We start from the raw sequence: 12933 nt of genomic DNA, 5'->3' as shown, positions 1-12933 counted from the left end.
CCTACCTCTGCCTCCTGAGTGCTGGGATTTCCTGATGCTTGTTGCCAGTTACTGCATCAAAAAGTGACATCCAGCCTCTGCTCTACCTCCCTTTCCCTGCTATCATGAAGCTTCCCATAGAGACTGTAAGCCAAAATAAGCCCTTTCCTCCCATCAGATGCTTTTTTTTGTTTCTGTCCCAGCAATGCAATGGTACCTAAAACAGAGGGTTTCAAAATAAAATAAAATAAAATAAAATTAATTAATTAAATAAATTTTAAAAAGGCCTGTGACCAAGTAGGCTCACTCCAATAGAGTTCAAATAGGGAAACAGGAAGGAAATACAAGTGCACTGAAAGAGAACTGCCTCCAATATTGAGGAAGCTCACAGGGCAGATGCATTACACAGGGCAGTCCACCAGGAGTGAGAGGGAAAACAGGCATGCTCTGAAGCCTCCTTCTGCAGGTGGTTCTCTTACCTGGGGTGCTTAGCTCCATCCCTACATCTTTCCAAGGGATCAAACCTCATTCATTTGAGTGATGTAGGATAACCTCTCTTAAAGTCAGCTGATTATGATTCCAGTCACGTCTATGAATTGAATTCACTAGGCTGCCATTTTTTTAAAATTTTGTGTTATTTTTATTTATTTATTTGAGAGCAACAGCCAGAGAGAGAAAGAGGCAGGTATATAGAGAGAATGCATACGCCAGGGCCTCCAGCCACTGAAAATGAACTCCAGATGCATGTGGCCCCCTTGTGCATTTGGCTAACATGGGTCCTGGGGAATCAAACCTTGAACTGGGGTCCTTAGGCTTCACAGGCAAGCACTTAACCACTAAGCCATCTCTCCAGCCCACTAGCTGCCATTTATTGCCTAGATGAAGACCATGGCCAGGTCCAAAGTGACACACAGATCTGGTCACCTAGTAAGAGCTCACCTAATAAGAAAGTGTCATATGGATGGAAAAGCCCAGAGAGCAAGTGTGTCAAGCATGAGTAGTGTCAGATGTTTAATGTGTTAAGATATAAATACAACTATACCAGTCTGATTAGAAAAATATTCTGGTCCCTTGATTTTGTGATAATTCAAAATGATCCAGGGTAGGGTATTCTAAAAAATGAAATAAACTTTGGTAAAAACAACCTTTTAGAGAAGTTAAGTAGTAATTCTGTCTCTCTCTCTCTCTCTTTGTGTGTGTGTGTGTGTGTGTGTGTGTGTGTGTGTGTGTGTGTGTGCATTTTTGGCTTAGACCAAACTCAAACCCTTTTAGTACATGTGGCCTTCAAAAGAATTTTATATTTTTAAGTATAAAAAAAATGTTGGCAACTTTTACTCCCTACTGAATGGAAATACAAAATATATTTTATTCAAAGAAGACACTGATGGTTGTTCGCTTCAGGGAGTTATACTTGAAACCAAACATCACACGTACAAAGATTTAAACTTCTAAAGGCAAAAAAAAAAAAAAATAACTATACAACAATCATAAAAATAACCCAAAATATTTTCAATGAGTTGCCATGATAAAGGTTTCTACTTGTAATGAGATGCGAGCTGAAAGAGCCCTTTAGATTCCTCCAGGGGTATGTACTTGCCAAAGTCAGACATAATATTTTCTCATTATTAGCCCTTCAGCAGAAGGGAAAGTGGATATCATGTTCTTTTCCATCTCGCCGAGGAAAGGACATTTGAACCAGCAATTTAGAGCATCGAAATAAAGGAGAGATGGTGAGGGAACTCAGAGTGATGCATAATTATTTTTCTGAAGGAGATGGGCTGTGAATACTTGTGTTGATTCTGCTTGAAGAGGCATCCTCCTGAGGAATCTGATTTAGCAAGAAGGGAAATCACTGGGGCAGCTCAGCTTGGCATCCTGGTATAAATGCCTCATTTCTTCATGGTCCCATTGTGCTCTGAGAATATTTTCACGGCTAAAAGAGACGTCAAATCGCCCAGGGCAGCATTGCAAGATGTCAGTCACCCTGCCATATGTGTGTGTGTGTGTGTGGTCATATCCCTGTATTTCATGTGAACATACACATTTACATGGCTCAAAAGACACTAGGCATCGTCACTCTTGAAGTGTGACACCATAAGCCGTTACACATTCAAGCCATAATGGAAGCATTGACTCACACAAGCTACGCTCCACAGAAAAAAAGGGGGCTTTTCAACTGCCGTGCGTGTGATACAACCTGCTATATCACAAGCCCTGTGGCGTCCTTGGGATGGGGAGCCCAGGATCAGTGACTGGAAAATTCCTAGGATATTGCAATGTGAACTGAAGGTAGAAAAACACTGAGCTAAAAGAATCCAAACACAATTCTGAAAAACAAACAAACAAGCGAACAAAAACCTTATGGGCTGCTCCACTTTTAACTCATTTAAAAAAAAATTAAAGTTTTTATTTATTTATTTGCAAGGAGACAGAGAGGAAGACAGTGAGAGAGATGGGGGAGAATGGCTGTGTCAGGGCAGCAAGTCACTCTAAACAAATGCTAGATGCGTGCACCACTTGGTGCTTTATGTTGGCACTGGGGAATCAAATCCAGGTAGTTAGGCATTGCATGCAAGCACCTTAACTTAACATCTCTTCAGCCCCTCGTCTTAAACTTTTTTTAAAAATTGATTATTTATTTATTTGAGAGCTACAGACACAGAGAGAAAGACAGATAGAGGGAGAGAGAGAGAGAATGGGCACGCCAGGGCCTCCAGCCTCTGCAAACGAACTCCAGATGCGTGCGCCCCCTTGTGCATCTGGCTAACGTGGGACCTGGAGAACTGAGCCTCGAACCGGGGTCCTTAGGCTTCACAGGCAAGCACTTAACCGCTAAGCCATCTCTCCAGCCCTAAAATTTTTATTGACAGTTTTCATACATGTATATGCTGTTTGTTGATCAAAATCCCTTTCATCTTCTCTCTGCCATCCCCTTTCACTGAACTTCTTCTTTACAACACTACAACCAGTTCCTCTTCTATTTTGATGGGGTATTTTTATTGCTATTTTCCTCCTCCATCATACTTGACAGAATATTGACTGGCCCAATCTTGTACAGTTCTCATGCAGGTCACACTGACCACTGTTATACCATGAATGCAGTAGATACTCTGTGTCTAGAAGACAACATTCCAAAGCACTCTGCCCCATCCTCTGGTTCTTACATTCTTTCACTCCCTCTTTGGCGATGCTCCCTGGGCCCTGGAGTTCATGATCAAGATGTGTCACTTAGGACTGAGCAGTCAGCAGTTACTCATTCTCAGCCTGCTAACAGGGCTTGATTCTCTCCATTACTCTTCACCATTTGCAAAAGGAGGCCTTTCTGACCAGAGAGGAGAGTGGGTTATAAACTACATGCATAAATGTTAAGTATTTAGAGCGCAATTATATGGGCACAACATATACATTTAGCCGAACATCAAACAGGTTAAGTATAATATAGCATGCCTTTGACATGAGACCATTTCAATAGATAGTAAACAATCTATGAAATTAACCTATGCATTAATGAGAAACAACAAACAGCAGTAGTTTGCCCATGAAGGCCTATGCCCTTCCTAGCCCTAGGCTTTTCAGTTCCAGAAATGAATTACCTCTGGTATAAAGAACATCAGATCCGAGCAGATATCAGTTCGTTGATATTTTCTTGTCATGGGGAGTGCCTGGAGTTTTAACTGTCAGCTCCATGGGATTAAAAGCACAGAGACTTCAAAATAGAAGTCACAACCTCACAGGCATGCTGAGTGTGGACACAAGCTTTTGGCTGTAGATGGCATGCTTCACAATCCTCCTAGGCCTCTCAGAAATTTCTAGAACCCTCCCACTCCTTTCTGTCTTTGATTCTGTAACTAGAGGGGTTATTTATAAACTCATGACTATGACCAAGAGCCACTTTTCGTGTCAAATTCTCTCACGTCTCTCTACTGCTCTCTGGCAAAGGTCAAGCGTTTTACTAGGCTCACTCATGTTCTTGACAGCGCTCGTTCTCACTGGGCGTCCATCTCACCTCTTCTCCTGTTATCTAGTGCACAGATCTTCCTCTCACTTCCCACCTTCATCCCCTGCCTTTCTTTCCTGAGGGTCAGGTTGGAAGAGAGCGTTTTTTAGTAGCCAGATCTTCCTGAGCTTCCATCTCTCCCCCGTGGGAAGTGTCCTTCAGTACAGACACATTCACAATGCTTTACACAGTGGACTATCACCTAGTGATTTGAAGACTGCATAACAAATGTTCTCCTCTTTTAACACATTTTTAGTTTCCCAATGTCAATGGACTCAGTCATTTTTATCTGTTTTCCCCTCAACATCTATTGACACATGTTGTTAAGCCCACAGTAGATGCTTCAGTGAATCATAGGAGTATTCCTTGTAATATATGTGATAACATATATAGACTATGTGAAGCCATTATAGAGCTTGAACTTCATCTAGCACTTTCTTAAGTACAATGTAACATGCCTTTGACATGAGACCATTTCCACAGATAGTGAACAATCCATGGAATTAACCTATACATTAATGAGAAAATACTTATACTCTGAACTGATATCAGATTAATAGAATTGAGATTAGAAATTTTTTATTGCAATGAAATTTGTGGAAAGGTTGTAGGAAAATCCAGTGAAGAGAGGCACAAGATTCCAGATTTAACAAGCTCTGCTCATTGGTAGGTGCTGATTAATGAGGGGATACTGTTTGCAATGGCAAGAGACTCTGGTGTGTGCACACATGTGCACACACACATACAAATAAAAATTTTGGGGTTGCCAATGACATTTTCATTCATAGTTATTTCAGAACAGGGCTTGGATAAGGGACACATGATATATCATGAATTTATCTTATTTTATTTATTTATGACAGAGGGGGAGAGAGAGGAACAGAGGGAGGGAGGGAGGAAGACTAAAGGATTAATAAGATATGCCTCAATTAAGTGACACTCCAAATTTCTACTGCAAGAGAAGGTTTAAAAAGCACTCCAGGGGACTAGAGAGATAACTCAGCAGGTACAGTGCTTACTATGTGAGCATGGAGACCTGAGTTGGTATAGCTGGTACCCATGTAAAATGCTGCATATGGCAACGCACACTTGTGATCCCAGTGCTGGGGAAGCGGAAACAGGATTTGCCGGCCAGCTAGTCTAGCCCAATCTGTGAGCTCTGTGTTCAGCAAAGACATTGTCTCAAGGAATAAGGTAAGAAATTCACTGAGGTAAACACCCAGCATTGACCTCTGCCTCCACATGCACATACACACACAGGTGCTTCCACACCCACACACATATAAACACACATACACATGACATGTGCACCTCCAAATTACACATATGTAAAAGCAGACAGTCTAAAATACCTGTTATTTAAAGTCAGAGGGAGATCCCAATGAAAGACTACGTGAAAGAAATCCACGTGCTTCGAAAGAATACCTTGCTGATCATCAGCTCTGGCCATGCCCTCCAACAAAACTGAACTTCACATATTATTACTGCTGTCTCAAGGGACAGTTATTAGTTCAGTGGGTCCCAAATTTCGAGGCTCTGTTTGCAACTTATGACTTCCACCAGCTGTCAAATGCTATGCGCATTGTTGACATTTAGGATTTTTTAAAATTTTTTGTTTATTATTTATTTATTTGAGAGTGACAGACAGAGAAAGAGGGAGAGAGAGAGGGAGAGAATGGGCGTACCAGGGCTTTTAGCCACTGCAAACAAACTACAGATGTGTGCACCCCCTTGTGCATGTGGCTAACGTGGGTCCTGGGGAATTGAGCTTCAAACCAGGGTCCTTATGCTTCACAGGCAAGCGCTTAACTGCTAAGCCATCTCTCCAGCCCAGACATTTAGGATTTTTAAGAAGTACATCTGCAGTGGGGACTAAAATAGATAAAGAGCGAAAAGTTTTAGTAATCACTTCTCTCCCCCTTGCATTTCACCCAGACATAATCCCATGGCCCACTGTTGTTTTCCCTGGGTGCAGACAACTGCTGATGAATGGCTGTTATCTCAATGCTGCTGCTCTGCTCCTGTTATAGGTGGCTCATTTGAGGAAGGTCAAGATCAAGCACAGGCATACCTTGCACGACTGAGTGTCAATTGGCCTTTATCCACCAAGACTGTGTATTTGTTCTTACAGTATGAAGCACATATCAGCTTTGAAGCGGGCAAGGGTGTCGGCACTGTTTCAAACAGCACATGTTCATTTTTTTCTTCTGTGTCACATTTTCATAATATTTTTAACTATTTTATTAATACTATGGTCATTATGCTGATACAGTGATCTTTTTGGGTGTGTGTGTGTGTGACTATGGGTCTGTCTATGCCAGAACACCTTTGTGGAGTTCAGGGAGCAGCCTCAAGTGTAAGACCCTCCACTCTGAGGCAGCGTCTCTCATTGCTCACTCTTGTATTGTCCAGCTAGGGTAACCAGCCTGCGAACCTCCCGTGTCCACCTGTTGCTATGGAGAAAGTATTATGAGATCAAATCAGCCACAATCTTCTCTTAAGCTGAAGTCTAACCTAGAGTAAAGCTTTAATGGTCTTCAGTTCTATGAAGGGCGGGGGAGGCTAAGGAGCTTGCTGTTTGATTTTAGTGGGAGTTGGTCCACAGGGTTAAAAAATTGAGGTGTTTTCTATTACATGTAAGGTCCAGGTTAAGTTACAACAAGATATCCAGAAGGTATAACAAAGATCACAGGGAAGGTATCTACACTGATCTGACTTCCAACTTAGATTAAAACAGACTTACACCAAAAGATGGTGTTATCTGGCTTCTTCTAAGCTAAAGAGAATTCAAATCCCAGTGGAAAGTGCAAAAGAGCAGGTTGGCTCTCACTAATGGCTAATAAGGACTTGACAGTGAAACTGATGTTCATTTATCACTCCAAAATTCCTGGAGTCCTAAAGATTTATACCACTTCTGGTGCTGTGATGAATCAGCAAAACCAAGAGGATAGCACATCATTGCAACATGTTTTACTGAACATTTAAAGTCCATTGTTGGGATCTATTACTCAAGGGGAGAAAAAGACTCATTTAAAAATACTACTGCTAATAAATATAAAAGGAATGTCAAAAATAGAAAAGTAACCATTGGGTAGTAGCCACAGAAAAAATTATTTTGTATTAAAATTACTATTATGTGGTGAAATGAGTAAGTTCAAAATTGTATGGGAAACAGAATACACATTTCCACACAAGGCACTTGTTATTCACACACAGAAAAGGTCCATTTACATGTGAGGACACATGCAGACAACACCTTAAGAAGTGACATGACCCTGCATCATCCGTAAATGGGGAAATCAGCATCATATGCTTCATGATCCTGAGGTGGACACAACTTCATGCTGACCCTTATGTTGGCCAGGGGTGATGTCTACCCTCTGCTTATGCCATCATTTCCTCCTGCCATCAGGAGCTTCCTTGTGATCCTGTAAGCCAGAATAAACTTTTTTTTCCCAAAATCTGCTCTTGATTAAGAGGATTTCTGCCAGCAATGTGAACCTGACTGCAATTGTAATGTTGGTACAGAGAGTGAGGTCATTTGCTGCTAGACACCTGGCTGTGTGGCCTTGGCCTTTTGGAGCTGATTTTCAAGAGTAATGTGGAAGCATTTGAAACCTTGGCCTCAGAGATACCTTGGAATGCTGTAAGTACAGCTTGCTAGACTATTCTTGTCAGAGCTGAAAGACCTGAACACTGTAAGAACTATGGACTGTGAGGTTTGGTTTGTGTGGGTAAAAAAGAGCTTTGCCTGAACTAGGCTAGAAGCAGTTTGTGTGAGATGCTTGCTGTTATGTCTGGGTCCTGAGAAGTTGTACAGGGTTGCATTGCATAGAAATATACTGGTGTGAGCACAGGGATATAGCACAGAAAAAAAATTGGGATGAAACTGCTGCCCATTCAGCTTCAATTGACAGATGACAACCTTAGAGATTGGGTCAGCTGACCTGCACTGGGGCAATAGGAAGGACGTAGACTCTTCTAAAGGGGACTGAGTGCTCAAGGAGTTTCCTGTTCTTCAGAGTCGACTTTATTTTGCCCTCTATTAACAAATTGGCCCTCTACCTGGTATTATAGAATACAAAAAATGTAGGGAAGAGAGTGTCATTGAGTTTTCAACATTGTCTTGTATATTGGAAATGGCCATGGGCAATATGAAGCAGGTTTTCTGGATGTCTGCACAGAGACCCAATGAAGCCTTGAGGATGGAGCATGGGTTTCAGTGGAGACCCAATGGAGATACTGAGACCATGAGATGGCTTCTAAGGAGAGCTGCATGAAGTCTTTCAGGACTGTGAATAGCCTAGCTGGAGGGATGGAATTGGAGCTCCAGAGACTTTTCAGTGGTTATAATTATAGGACTTGGAGATTTGTCTTTGACTTGAGTTGTTGGACTTGGAGCTACAGAGTTTGATGTTTTCCATGGTTGTTTCAAATCTTGTATTACTTGAATATTTCTTTTTTTAATTTTTTTCTGTTTTATTTATTTGAGAGGGACAGACAGAGAGAGAATGAGGCCAATAGAGAAAGAGAGAGAGAGAGAGAGAGAGAGAGAGAGAGAGAGAGAGAGAGAGAGAGAGAATGGGCATGCCAGCCACTGCAAACGAACTCCAGAAGTGTGCAACCCCTTGTGCATCTGACTAACGTGGGTCCTGGGGAATCGAGCCTCAAACCTGGGCCCTTAGGCTTTACAGGCAAGTGCTTAACCACTAAGCCATCTTTCCAGCCCTTGAATATTTCTTTTTATGCCCAATGCCATCTTTTACAGTGTGAATGTTTATGCTGTGCCATTGTGGGTTTGGGGGTAATTTTTGATATCATGGCTCACTTAAAAAACCTTAGAGTATGTGGATGTTTGAATACCATTAGGATTATTTAAAAAATATAGGGAGTTTTAAAGTTGGACTGAATGCATCACGTTTTAAATCATGGATGGCTATTGTTTTATGGGGGCCAGGGGCAGAATGTGGTGGTTTGATTCAGGTGTTCCCCATAAACTTATGTGTTCTGAATTCTAGGTTCCCAGGAGATGAAGATTTGTGAATTAACACCTCCTGTAGGCAGTGTATTGTTGGGGATGGGCTTATGGGTATTATAGCCAGTTTCCACTTGCCAGTGTTTGGCACACTCTCCTATTGCTGTTGTTCACCTGATGTTGGCCAGGGGGTGATGTCCACCCTTTGCTCATGCCATCATTTTTCCTGCCATCATGAAGCTTCCCCCTTGAGCATGTAAGCCAAAACAAACATTTTTTTTAATTTTTTTTTTTCCCCAAAGCTGTTCTTGGTTGGGCGATTCTGCCAGTGATGTGAACTTGACTGCAACAACCTCCATAAGGAAATTTCTGAAAAAAAGTCTAGGAAATGGCCTGTGACAACAAGACCACTAAATGTGCTGTGACATCCTCACTGGGATCCTGTAACATAAGGACCCTGAGAGAAAACTGGAGGAATATGAATGAGATGTGAACTTGGATTATTAATAATAAGGCTAGGCATGGTGTTGCAGACCTTGAATCCCAGCACTTGGGAGGCCACAATTTAAGAGTTTTGCCATGAGTTTAAAGTAAGCCTGAAACTACATAGTGAATTCCAGGTCAGCCTGGGATAGAGCAAGACCCAAGCTCAAAAACTCAATCAATGAACAAATAAAATATAAAAAGATTATTAGTTAACAGTTTATAAAGTTTAGTTAACAAAGAGTCTGACATTAGTAACTTTACAACAACTGGAATTTATGTGTCTCTTATTAATGTACTTAGAATTTTTATTCCTTAATCTCTAAATTATGATAGTCAATTAATGAGGGCTATAGAGATATGCATAAAAGCTTAATAGGGTACCTAGTAAAACTCTATTCTCAATACAAAGGAATTTTTTTAATTAAGGTTTTAACATATCCCTAAAACATCTCTAGTTATTCTTTTATTAATGAACAAATGAACATTATTCATTCTATTGAGCAATAATACATTATCTTTATGCCAATTCTTAGGGAATTTTATTAAACTGCCCTTGGCTCATAACAATTTATCAACAAATGGTAGGTCAAGGAGGATAATGGTCACCATTACAGTGAGGCTGGTGGTAAGAGAGGGAGGCAAGGAGAAAGGGACAGAACAAGGATCTGAAGGCCTGTTCTCAGCAGTAACTGTGCTCATTGTGTTGAAGAAACACGAGGATTACACTGCGCAAGGAGAATGACGCTCAAACTGGTGAAAAGTTATTTAGCCTTAAGATACTGTTTCCAATATTTTCTTTGTGAAAGCCTTTACAATGGATGAGAATAATTGTTTTGTTTTGTTTTGTTTTTCCAGTAGGGTCTCACTCTAGCCCAGGTTTACCTGGAATTCACTATGTAGCCTCAGGGTGGACTTGAACTCACAGCAATCCTCCTACCTGTGCCTCCTGAGTGCTGGGATTAAAGGTGTGCGCCACCATGCCCATCTTCAATGGATGAGAATTTTAATTATCAACTGAGGCTTTAGCGGGGTTCTTTCAACATTTTGTGAAGCCTGAGAGTTGGGGTCCACAGTCCTGATTTCCTTTAAGAACATGAGTCAAAAGTGATCTTTGCTCTACAACTAGTATTAGTGAATAAGAAAAATCTCACATATGTATTATACAAAGATCAAATAAATATATGGTCATCTTTTCTCCAGGACAAAAAAAAAAAAAACAAACATATGTGCCTTCTAATAGTCAATATTTAGTATGTCTGCTCTATGGTATAGAACTGTAAAATTTTTACCAACTTTCATTCCTTTAAACAGAGAGCAAGATGGCAGCATTAGAGGTTGCAAACAGTGCCTGGTCTAAGTACAACATTGATTTTAATTTAGAAAATTTAAACATGTAAATAGTGTTTATTGTATCATAGCTATGAGCCTTGGCTGGATTATTTAGTGTGAATTGATCTTTAATTTCCCTTCTAGGTCAGTCAACTCTAAAACCTCTAAAATTATGTTGTGCACATATAAAAAGAAAATTAGAATAAATTGGGTTTTCTGACTTGACATTATGCAAAATATCAAAATTTAAATAAGCTACTGCAAACTTTGGAAAATAAAAGTAGACAGACTTCCAAGTGTAAAAATAGCTAAGCCCATTGTAATGCAGCCATTGCCCATGCTGAGATTCCTGGATGCCATCATCAAGAATAAAAAGGGAAACCTAGGAAAAAATAATAATCCATCCATGTAATTCATAAAAAGTAGGAAATAAAGGAGTAACTTTTATGGCACAGTTATTTACACTGTAGTTTCACACCCACAGGAGTATAACAATAATCCTATGTGAAAGATACTCTAGACAGTGTTGGATAAGAGTCTAGATAGTTACTTGAATTATACACATATATGAGTTTGAAGAACCAGCCTCCTTACAGTTACTTAAAATTAAATTATAATAAGTTATGATTAAATAGTTCTTTTAACTTTAATTCTTATTTCTAATAATGTGAATAAACAACTTGTGGTATGTAGTTTTCATAATTATTTATCATTTTTCATGCTATTACACATACTGCTCCTTTAGGATAGCAGTTGCTCTAGTTGAAAACATGTGTAAATATACCAATAATTCTTTGACCTACAGTTTCACATTCAAAATAACACTGTCAGAAAAGGAAATAAAAAAGACACTCAATTCTAGGTCTCTATAATAATCTTTTTTTCTATTTCCAGATTATCGATTATGAATTCTGGCCAGCTGTTGGAAAAGCATAATATAAAACTCAGAACTGAAATACCCACAAGATATAGCACAATTTAGAATGTGGCTGTAATGGAAAGGAATAAGCATTCTTTTCAAAGGGTATCATTTTAAAAGTAAAGCATGTCCAAGCACCATGTGTGGTGATGCAGACCTATAATTAGACAACATTCAATAGATGGAGGAAGCTGGATCAGACGTTTAAGATCATCATTAGATAAATGGTGAGTTGGGACCTACCTGGCATGTAGGAGACCCTGTCAAAAATGCAAAGGGCATTCATAGGTTGCATCCAGCAGCATGTCTCTAAGGATAGTTACAAATACGGTCCAGCACAAAATTGTAATCTTACTTGAAATACTATGTGGATTTTGCTTATTTATTTTTGGAATTTTTTGTTACTTTAATTGCATGATTATCCATTGTTATCATCATAGGTAACCATGCTATGCTCAGAGCAAGGATATGCAAAGCTTTCACAATAGGTATCAACTTTCAGAGAAAGAAGAGGAAGGCAAGTAAATAGAAGGATAGAGAGTGACTGTGTTATGTCTCAGAGCTAGGGTATAAAAAGCTTTCATGGGCTGGAGAGATGGCTTAGCGGTTAAGCGCTTACCTGTGAAGCCTAAGGACCCCGGTTCAAGGCTCAGTTCCCCAGGTCCCACGTTAGCCAGATGCACAAGGGGGCGCACGCGTCTGGAGTTCGTTTGCAGTGGCTGGAAGCCCTGGCATGCCCATTCTCTCTCTCTTCCTCTATCTACCTTGCTCCCTGTGTCTGTCACTCTCAAATAAATAAATAATGAACAAAAAGCTTTCATATCAGGTATCAACTTTACGAGAATGAGGAGAGATAAATAGAGGGTAAGAAAGACTTAAAGGAAGGAAGGATGGAAGGAAAGACAAAGGGAGGAAGAGAAAATGAGAATGTAGGTAAGAAACATGCAGAAAGAAAAGGATCATACCAACTGCTTTGGTAAATGTGTCATTCTTCAAGGACTTGTTGTTATAAATTCACATTTGAACACTAAGGACATCTGATTTCAAATAATATAAAATGTGGTCTTCCTGTCACTTTACATTAACTTTATTAAATTCTGAAATGATGCATAAGTCAACGGAAAAATAAACCACAAAAGTAAAGAGACGAAGACAAGCTTGTTCGGGACTCAGGACTGGAGTAGCAATATAGCCATAGTATGTTATGACACTCAACCTGAGAGCAAAAGTAACCCTGGCCACAGACAT

The sequence above is a fragment of the Jaculus jaculus genome, chromosome 15 (genome assembly GCF_020740685.1).
Source record: "Jaculus jaculus isolate mJacJac1 chromosome 15, mJacJac1.mat.Y.cur, whole genome shotgun sequence".
Taxonomy (NCBI): Eukaryota; Metazoa; Chordata; class Mammalia; order Rodentia; family Dipodidae; genus Jaculus; species Jaculus jaculus.
This window is presented reverse-complemented; position numbering follows the sequence as displayed.